This window comes from Rhamphochromis longiceps, linkage group LG12 (assembly GCF_057381845.1).
Source record: "Rhamphochromis longiceps isolate RC_006_pf linkage group LG12, R_longiceps_female_GT1.1, whole genome shotgun sequence".
Classification (NCBI taxonomy): Eukaryota; Metazoa; Chordata; class Actinopteri; order Cichliformes; family Cichlidae; genus Rhamphochromis; species Rhamphochromis longiceps.
Window position 1 is genome coordinate 11,419,966 of NC_140568.1, and position 11,477 is coordinate 11,431,442.

The 11,477-nt window shown below is 38.6% G+C and overlaps 1 long non-coding RNA gene across 1 annotated transcript in view; it reads right to left on the reverse strand.

Moving 5' to 3' along the window:
• Positions 1-9,125: 9,125 nt before the first annotated feature.
• Positions 9,126-11,477, reverse strand: part of LOC146656973 (uncharacterized) — a 3,985-nt gene continuing 1,633 nt past the window's right edge. The window contains exon 2 of the long non-coding RNA XR_014913994.1: positions 9,126-11,477. This exon is cut by the window's right edge and continues 722 nt beyond it. This is a non-coding gene — a long non-coding RNA (uncharacterized LOC146656973).

The window sequence follows — 11,477 nt, forward strand, 5'->3', positions numbered from 1 at the left end:
GGACGACGCGACACTGATAGAGAGAAACCCAGGGCTAGGAGCACCGCTGGGAGTAATAAGACATAACATTCAAGGGAAAACAAAACTAGACACGCTGACATGAGACACGGGACGGTCAAAGTAAAATGAGATGAACACAAGAAACACAAAGGAAGCACAGAGAACACCTAAACACTGGAAAAAACAACAACAAACCTGAAAACTCTAAATATTAATAAACACAAAACATGAACATGGAGTCACCAGACTCCAGACCATGACACTTTGAGCTCTACTTTCTACTGTCCTCTACAGTCATTTCATCATTGTTCATTAGCACGTCTTTGAAATTACCAGGTTTTATATCATGACAGTCATCACAATTTCGGCATCATTAAACTGTTCTTTGAGACCCTCTTCAATCTGGTGACAGATGCTGTTATAACTGATGTCTGATCCCTGGTGTCCAATCTGGTGACTATCGCCCTGTAGCCCTCACCTCAGTAGTGATGAAGTGTTTTGAACGCCTGGTCAGAGACTTCATCATTTCTTCACTACCAGACACACTGGACCCACTACAGTTCGCTTACCGTCCAAATCGTTCCACAGACGATGCCATCTCTCATCTCCTCCACACATCACTCACTCACTTGGACATTAGAAGGGGGAATTATGTTAAAATGCTCTTCATAGACTACAGCTCTGCATTTAACACCATAATTCCCTCCACACTCACCACCAAGCTGGAGCATCTGGGACTCAGCTCATCTATGTGTCAGTGGATCTCCAACTTCCTAACTGGCAGACCACAGGCAGTAAGGATGGGCGGACATGTCTCAGCCTCCACCACTCTCAGCACTGGAGCCCCCCAGGGGTGTGTTCTGAGCCCCCTGCTGTACTCTCTGTACACATATGACTGCGTGGCTACTACCAGCTCCACCACCATCATCAAGTTTGCTGACGACACCGTCGTGGTGGGCCTGATCTCTGATAACAACGAGACGGCCTACCTGAAGGAGATTAGGAATCTGGAGAACTGGTGCCAGAGGAACAACCTCCTTCTAAACGTCAGTAAGACAAAGGAGCTGATAGTGGACTTCAGCACTAAGCAGGAGAGGAACTACCAGACCCCCGTCATCAACGAGTGCCCAGTGGAGAGAGTGGACAGCTTCAAATACCTCGGAGTTCACATCACGCAGGACCTGTCATGGTCCTGTCACATCAACTCCGTGGTGAAAAAGGCCCGTCAGCGTCTCTACCACCTCAGACGCTTGAGAGACTTCCAACTGCCCTCCAAGGTGCTCAGGAACTTTTACTCGTGCACCATAGAGAGCATCCTGGCGGGAAACATCTTAACCTGGTTCGGGAACAGCACCATGCAGGACAGACGAGCTCTACAGAGGGTTGTGCGGTCAGCTCAGCGCACCATCCGCTCCGAGCTCCCTGACCTGCACTCAATCTACAGCAGGCGGTGCTGGACCAAGGCCAGGAAGATCGTGAAGGACCTCAGCCATCCCAACAACGGACTGTTTTCTCTGTTGAGGTCAGGAAAGCGATTCCGCTCCCTGAAGACCAACACAGAGAGACTGAGGAGGAGCTTCTTCCCGCAGGTGATACGGTCTCTCAATCACACCACCACACAGTACTGACCCACACATATAGTTCTTACACACACACTGGACATTCTGGACATTGTTTTCACTTCATCACTTAAATCACTGCTGCTGTTATTGTGTATATATTTATTTATACTTCTTGTGTATTTTGTTCATACATTCTTATATAGTTCTATATTGTGTATTTTGTTGTACAGTTATTTTATTTTCAATTTAATTTATATATTTTATCTTATTCTTTCCCAGTGTGTTGTACAGTTATTTCATTTTTAACCTTAATTTATATTTTATTCCTTCCTAGTTAAATTTACCCTTTTTAATTTTTCATATTTATTTCCTATCTTATTCATAGCCTTTTCCTTTTTTGTTTTCTTTAGGTCACGAGCAGTTGTCAAAGCATTTCACTACATATTGTACTGTGTATGACTGTGTACGTGACAAATAAAAATTTGAATTTGAATTTGAATTTGGTCCATGTGAATCTGAAGAAGAAACACTCAGTGCATCATGGGAATCCCTTAGCAGCCTACACCTATTGCAGCATAACTAAGGGAGGATTCAGGGTCACCTGATCCAGCTCTAACTATATGCTTCAGAAAGGAAAGTTTTAAGACTAATCTTAAAATAGAGATAGTGTCTGTCTCCCAAATCCAAACTGGAAGCTGGTTCCATGGAAGAGGGGCCTGAAAACTGAAGAACTCTCCCTCCCATTCTACTTTTAAATACTCTAGGAACAAAAAGTAAGCTTGCAATGCGAGAGGGAAGTGTTCTAATGGGGTGATTCGGTACTATAAGGTCATTAAGATAAGATGGGGCCTTATTATTTAAGACCTTGTATGCAAAAAGCAGGATTTTGAATTCAATTCTGGATTTAACAGGGAGTCAATGGAGGGAAGCCAATATCGGAGAAATTTGCTCTCTCTTTCTAGTCCCTGCCAGTACTCTTGCTGCAGCATTTTGGATTAACTGAAGGCTTGTCAGGGAGTTTTAGGACATCCTGATAATAATGAATTACAGTCGTCCAGCCTAGAAGTAATAAATGCATGAACTATGTAACCCACCTAAAATTGCATCATGAAATTAACTGCAGTTCCCAAAGAATGTCAGTAGGTGGCACTCTGAGATTGTGTAGTGCTTGTGAACTTGAATCGTTATCGCGAAGGAGAACAACGTTAAGGCTACAAATGCTGGTCGGAGCAACTCACCAGGAATTTTTCCCTATTTCTTGTAAAAAAAAAAAGGATTTTACTCTTCCGCTTGTTGGGAAATGCGGACATTTTTGGTTGATGCCGATGTACCTCTTTTATGATCCCTGTTCATTTCCGGTGAGTTGACTCACTACGTTAGCATAGCAAGCTAATCGTTAGTTAAGTGTAGTGTAAATTCTATGTGTTTTTTAAGTGCTGTATTATCTTTGATACTCTAAGCCAATCGGAGATGTTTTTTTCTGAAAGCTAGGAAGTAAGTTTTATTTCCTGTAAGGAGATGATAATCAATCAATGATAATCAATGATATAAGTGACCATTTACCAATCTTTGCATCTTATAATTGCCATTATAAAATTAACAGAAATGAACACAAGATTATTTACAAAAGAATTCGAACAGAGAAGACATTTAACTGTCTTAAAAATTAACTTTTAAAGCAAGAAACTTCTTCATGTTCATGTTTATGAACACGAAGAAGTTAATAAACCTTATGAAGCATTTTTAAGAACACATTAAACACACATTAGTAACACATTACTTGGTAAAAACTGCCAGGTGATTGAAATCAACAGGAAACACAACTATGCAGGAAGACCATGGATGACTAAAGGACTGCAAAATGCCAGGAAAAAAAGAACACCCTATATCTTATATATATATATATATATATATAATATTTTATTAAAAGGTTAGAACACAATAAAGAAAACACAAAAGGTATATGGAATGTCATAAACAGTACAATCAAAAATGAATCAAGGAACAATGATTACCCTGGGTACTTTATAGAAGGGACAAAAAGCATTAACAAAATGAAAGAGAAAGCAAATGGTTTTAATGAATTCTTCTTAAATATGGGGCCAAAACTGGCAGAGGAAATAAAGGCCGATGGAATAGAAAGGAACACTGGTGAAAATATTGAAAGGAATAGAAGCTCAGTGTTTCTAAGAGCAGTGGAAGAGAATGAAATATATGACATCGTTAGAGGACTTAAGAACAAAACCAGTACAGATTGGAATGACATTGATGTTGTAACAGTAAGAGAGTTGCTGATTATTTATGGTATTGGAAAACCGTTAAAATACGTTTTCAACTTGTCTTTTCAAAAAGGTTTTTTTCCTGAAAAAATGAAAGTTGTTCAAGTTATTCCAATTTACAAAACAGGTAAAAAGCATCACTTTGCAAATTATAGACCAGTGACTATTTATAAAAAGTTTATAAAAATTTATAAAAAGATTTGACAGTTTTGTGGACAAATGTGAATTGCCTACATAATAAGAAGTACACACTTGGAGTTTTTTTAAATTAAAAAAACTGTTCGATACCAGGGCTGCCACGATTAGTCTACTAGTCACGATTACATCGACTATCAAAATCGTCGAAGACTAATTTAATAGTCGACACGTCGTTTGAAGCTTTGTAAGATCCCAAAAGACACAGTAATAAGTAGTAGGATTTAAGAGTGTAATAACGGACTGAAACAGAAGATTCCAAAAATGGCAGCAGCTAGTTAGTTTTAATATTACTCTTATTATTCTTTCTGGGTCACAAAATAAATGTTTAACATATTTCAGGAGAGAATGTAGCTGTGTAAACCTCAAATATGTGCTCAGTTTATCAAGACACCACATATTTTCAAAAGCGCCCCGACATTTTCGGAGACGTCTGTTACCCACTAGCTCGATAGCTAGCCGGGGTTCAAGGCTCGCTAGAGCCGGTGAGAACACCGGACTCCTGGCAAACCATTTTCAAACCCACCGCCGTCTTTCGCTACTCAGGTTAAACATGATATCCAAGTCACTTAGATAACTTAAAAATGTTATTGTTTGGCTTTTTTCAGTATTTTATTTGTTCCTGAGTAAATTGGTTTGGCTGAGATTAAAGTTATAGTTTTTACACAGCTGAATAAACGTCAAGCAGACAGCTGATCATCAGAAGTGTGAGATGCTTGAGAATTTACTCCGGTGCCCTGTTATATTTTAGATAGCAAGGAGCAGACGGCTGAGTTTATTAAACTTCACCGAAACAATCTGCAAATTTAATTAAAATTTAATAAACTATCATCTTGTCTTTATTTTTTAGTTAGCACATACACTTAAAGCTGTAAGCTAATGATAGTTATATTAGAGCAGATGCATGCTGGTGCAGTAAGCTCTATGTTGCATGATCTGATTAGTGGACTAATCGCAAAAATAATCGGTGACTAGTCGACTATCAAAATAAACGTTTGTGGCAGCCCTATTCGATACTGTCAGTCATGAAATTCTAATAAAAAAAATGGAAAGTATGGGTTTAGGGGAGTGGTTTTGGAGTGATAAAAAGCTATGTAGTGAATATGCAACAATATGTACAAATAAATGAGTAGGAATCTAAATTGATGGATGTTGCTTGTGACATACCTCAAAGATCAGTATTAGGTCCAAAAGAATTCATGGATTCTTTATTGTCATTCGCATCACATGTTTACATGAGGTGTAACGAAAATTACGTGCACGTGGTCCCGGAGCGAAAGAAACAGAGTAACGAAGAAACAGAATAAAAAGAAAACAGAATAACAAGTAATAAGTATTTCAAATAAATTAAGTGCAGCAACCTGAGTATTATAAATGCAAGTATTAAAATAATACAAATAAAATAAATAGAGTGCAACAACCTGAGTACCAGTATGGAGTATAGATATAGAAATGTAGGTATAAATACTTTAGCAGCAAATGGCATGATGTCTAGCATTGATAAAGTGACGATGTCAGTAGTGATTAGGTGCTACAATAACAGTTCTTGTCCATTATTGACTGAGAAGTCTCACAGTTTCTGGAATGAAGCTGTTTCTCTGTCTGGTGGTTTTGCATTTAATGCTCCTGAGCCTCCTGCCTGGGGGGCAGAAGGTTTATTATGTATAAAAATTATATTTGCCAAGTATCGAAGATTCTAAAGTTTGTAATATTTGCAGATGACACAAATATATTTTGTTCAGGTGTGGAATTGCCACAGGTTTTGGAGGTGATCACACAGGGATTAAAGATATTAAAGAAGTGGTTTGATATAAATAAATTATCATTAAATCTAGATAAAAGCAAATTTATGTTATTTGGAAACCATAAGAAAAATATCGAAGTAGAAATATGTGTTGACAATGTATATTTAGAAAGAGTAAATGAAATAAAATTTCTTGGTGTGATCATTGACCACCATCATTGTTAGGGGGAAATTGGAAAGGAGGCATTGCCGTTCTGGGGAAAACAAAGCAAATCTTGGATCAGAAAGCACTTCACATATTATACTGTGCTTCACTACTACCATATATGAGCTATTGTGTAGAGGTCTGGGGAAACACATGCAGAAGTAATACACAAACAATAACTATAATGCAGAAAAGGGCCATTAGAATAATAAATAATGCAGGGTACAGGGAACATACAAATGCACTCTTTATCAAAATGCATGAAATTCCAAGACTTGGTGAAGTTTGAAACAACGCAAATAATATATAAAGCAAGAAATAAAATGCTTCCAAAAGACATCTGTAAATTGTTTATAGAAAGAGAAGGGGGGTATAACTTAAGAGGAAAATGGAATTTAAAAATACAAAGTCCTAGAACGACAAAGTATGTCTATCTCAATAGCGGGAGTTAAATTACGGAACAGTCAGAACAGAACAAATAAAAGAAAGTAACAACATAAACTAGGGCTGGGCGATATGGCCTAAAATTCATATCGCGATATAATTTGAAGCATGTGCAGTAACGATATATATCGCGATATATTCTTTTCTTCTGTATAACGTATTTTCCGCACTATAAGGCACTTAAAATCCTTTAATTTTCTCAAAAATCGAGAGTGTGCCTTATGTATGAATTCTGGTTGTGCTTACGGACCTCGAACCGATTTTGGCGTGCAGAAATCTGTTAAAAAATGTTTTAGTACAACTTTGTTAAGCCGCACTGCTTGATGGATTGTCAGAGCATTACAGCTGCCGTAGTGAGGAGCCTCGCGGAGTAATCTGGGTCCAAAACTCCGTCTGCTTCAGGTCCCAAAGTCAAACGAACACTGAGAGTTAAAAACGGTCTAAATTCTTTCATCTTTAATAAAATTATCAGCGTTGCTGCTTTATCAGGTGTAACAATTAAGTTTAACATCCATGCGTCCATGAAAACAGAAGTTATTACATTTAACGGAGTTAGAAGTTAACAGGAAGTTAGCTCGCTAGTTTACACCTAAACATGACATACCATGTTCTGACTGAGAGATTTTTGAAACTAATTCAAACGTACAGCTCTGCTACCACTTCCAACATAAATGAAAACAGGAAACTAAACAGCAGTGGCGTTTGTAGGGTTACTGAAGTTGGACTACCTGGTATATAATGTTGTGCTACGTGATTGCTAGCGACACAGCTATTTAAGCATAACATTAGCACAGTGAAGGATGAAGGATGAACGCCAACTTTTTTTTATCACTCATTAAAACTTAACGTGAGGGATTCTGGTGGTCAGGGACAAATGCAATCGCATAGCAGGATGCTATACACGGGCCAAACTTCAGTCAGGAGAACAACTAAGATTATTCATCCACAATACGAGGTTAGTTATTAATATACTGCAACAACATGAGAATAGAACAGCTGCGAGAGAATTCAACATTAATGAATCAATGTTACGGAAGTGGAGGAAGCGCAGTTTTTGGCTTTCCCCATATTTCAAAAGTGCTTCATCTCTTTGCTATGACTGTCGCCCAGCATAATTTGCAGATGATAATGGTTGTAGCCGCTGCGATGCTTTCAACCAAAACAGGCGCAGTTTGATGACATCATCAACATGCGCCATCGCGATAGAGTGATATAGTCAAAATCTCTATCGTTGGCCAAAATTATATCGTTTATCTCACCCACCCCTAACATAAACCAGTTTAAAATAAAATATAAAAAACAAATCTTAAACAAATATAAGAATGAAGAAAACGGGGTAAACCCAGGACCGTAATTGAAGTGATGTTTTGGTTTGTTTGTTTCATTATTTGTGAATCTAATTTACATATTCTGTCTTTATTTATATGAAAGAAATGATATTGTCATTTTTTTGTTTGTTTTGCTGTTGTTTCATTTGTTTGTTTGTTTAATTTAAGACTAAAAGAAAATTAAATGAATGAGATGTAAAATTTGAGGGGGTAGGGGCAAATAAGTGTATACTTCTGCCTACTCCTTTTCAAACAAAAGAATTGAATGATATTATGTAATGATGGTGAATGTACATGTTTGAAATAAAAATGAACTGAAGTGAAATAAATATGACCAGTCTTTGAATAAATAGTACTGCGACCACGTTTTGTACTTCTCTCGTGCATCGATGAGGTGCATTCTCACAATTCAGTAAGCGCTGGATTATTGTTACTGCTGTTCACAAAAGAGGAGATGTGAGTTAATTTTGTGTGATAAGTGCCTATGGAAACCGTTTTAAGGTTCTTTAATTCTGTTATTATCGATTGCATTAAGTTGTCATTTACGAAAATGAGAGGTGTATGGTCACTAGTGTTGATTAAGTTGTTTTATAATATTAATGCAAAATGTGTTCACTGCCCTGTGCAGGTTGGTCTTTTTGTTGGAGTGTGAAATTGTGCGAGTGAGACCAGTAAATTCACCTGCAGCGAGCCAGGATTCAGGATCCCAGCTGCGATGGAGGAAGGTTTGCAGCCTACTTAGAAGTGACAGACGCGTTACTTCCTGACAGATAAGCTTATGAGATCTCAAAACAATACACTGCCTGGGTAGTACTACTAACATTAACACTATCCACACACACTTCACACACCTGAACAGAAAAGACTGAAAAGAACTCTGAACTGAGTACACAGGCTGACAAACATGGACTATTGGAATTTTCTCATTGTGAATTGTTGAATGACTATTTATGGTTTTGTTTAAATAAATGTTAACTGTTCTTTTAGCTGTGTGTCACGTGCTCCTTAGTCGATTTCTAGAGAACATAAACCCAAGATCCTAACTTCCTCTACGTTCTGTAGTGGTAAAGTATCATGTGTTACAACTAGGTTTTTAGCGTCACGTTGAGACAGGATATTCCTCATTTCAGAGATATTGCACAAATGGAAGAAAGCAGTCCTACATATTTGTTTAATATGTGCATTGAAGGACATATCCTGGTCAAAAATTACTCCAAAATTACTTTCCTGCAACCAGGAAAGAAATTACTAGCCAGGGAGACGTGGCTAGTCGTTGCTCCATTATTTATTCCAATTCAAGCTCATGCAGTCTTTTGTTACTTTATAGTAGTACAACTGTGTATTTACTTTTTCCAAAAATAGCTCACATTATGATGATGATGATGAAGCTTTATTTGTCACTTGCAGTTGCCTGCAGCAAAATTGGACCCCTTCTGACCATACATACATTACACAAACATCACATTGGGGAGACAGGTCAGAACAGGGAGCTTACAGAAAAACAGTGAAATGTACAACACAATAGGGGAGTGGAGGAGGAAAAAAGAGAACTCTACTCAGACTGAGCTCCTGGTAGGGGATCAGTATGAGAACAGAAAACAAAAATTCCTCAGCACAAAAAGCACATGAATCTTCACACTGTAACACCATGAAAACACATGACAAGCAACAGGGATGGGTAAATGGGGTGAGAGGTTGCCAGTGTAGACAGCAGCATGATTCCACGCTGGCCCGGTCAATCGCCGTCTGCATCGGGTGGGTGCAACCATTGGAGGCGTTTGGAGGGGGGAGAGTGTACATCTGCGTCAGTGTACGTGTGTGTGTCCTGTTCAACTTGAGAGAGAGTGTCCTTTTACCTGGTTAAGCAAAGTCAACAGTCCTGATCCGACGCAGGTGTCCTTGAAGGATACGATCAGAGAGAATTTCTTGTTCAGGAGCCAAATGAGTGAAGGAGATGATTGTTTGGGTTAATGTGAACAACTGCATGCAATTTCACAGTTGGTCTAATGTCCATCACTGGTCACTTGATCTGTCAATTTCCCATTGCAGAGCCGTGAGCTTCTCTAAGGTCTTATCCATATTGCGTTCAATAAACGCAGTGTGAGTACTCAGAGATTGCCCATCGTCAATCACGTCGGCCAGCCTTGTGGGACCGCTTTCTTTGTTTTCGATAAGCCAGGTTCAAGCCAGCTCCGATCAGCCAGAACTCTGTTATCATGGTTCCAAATGGGTAGATCTCGTTCAACGTCCTCTATTGAGAGTGTCGCCAGACACACGACGCAACCGACCATCAAGTATCCGGCAGCAAGGGGCTCTGCAGGACAATCAGGCTCTCCCGAGCCCAGGCTTCTCATCAAAAATAGGGTGTCAATTTCGTTAAGGGACCAGTTGATCAAATTCATAATTCTTTAGGTCTTAGAGAACAAGACTGAGAGACTCTCTGAGGGTTAGAAAGTTACACGAGAATACACAAGGACATGAGAAGCCAAGCAGGAAAGATAAGGGAAGGGAGAGGGAAAAGATGCAACTGCTTCCGTCAAGAGCGAGATAGGATTTCACATATTCTCAATACGTGTTCCGTTATCAGATAGACAAAGAGAATGAACATATTCCACTGTCATAGACAAAGCCGATTTTCTTATGAAACTCGCTTCAAAATGAATGCTAAAAAGATAATCCATGAATTTCGAAAGATTCCGAAAGAATGGTGTAATCACTACCATCTTGATATGTGCACTGAATTTAAGTAAATACTTTATGGCAGAAAACAAACAACTAAAACAACACACTATAAAGGTGGAGCCGATCAGTAACATTACAGAACGTTGAATTTACTAGACTAAACAATGTTTCTGTGCTTTCAGTTTCTGACCTTAATAACTAATCTATGCAATATATCGGGTGTGACTGCTTTTATTTTCTATTTCTGGTACAATACTAGCCTGCAAGCAGGAAAGAAATGATAAGGCAGGGAGTACATGTAACATTATGAGAAAACAGTGCTGAGCATGCTTCTGACTACTAACAACAGGCCAAACCATGGTCTCACACTGCCACCTACTGGTACAAAAATGGAGCATCAGCTACAAATATCCCAGACTAGTTACCAGGTCTATAGTTAAAACTAGTTAATTTAGAGGATTTTCAAAAGAAAATATCACTTACATTTAAAGTAAAATAGCTGAAATATAAGTTAATTCACATAAGTGTGATTAGACGTTAGTGGCTATCACACACACACACGTTCATACTGTTGCTCTTTGATTAGATAACTCTATGGCTGCTGTCAATATACAGGCGAAGCTTACGGGTTATGCAGCCAACTTTGTAAGTTGGATCATTAAGTCTATGAATCACCCTGTTAAGCACAAAAAGGTGCTTACACAACTGAAAAAATCTGCTATGTCTTTTCCACAGGGGACTCACCTTTGTATAGCAGACCGATATAGATTGAAGACTGGTTGGGTTGGCCAAATAGTCCATTCCAACTTTAACTCTAAGACAGAGGGGTGGCCATCCTTATGGGTAAAAACGTCCCATTTCCTGTATCAACCATTTTATCTGATCCTATGGGTCCTTATTATGGGTCCGTATTACTGTGGTTGGCCAACATTATGGACTTTATGGACAACTTTATGAACTGATTTAAGCCAACATTTACGCCCCCAAATGGGATGATGAAACCTTAATTGTCTATTAATTCTCGTGAATTCTGGATAT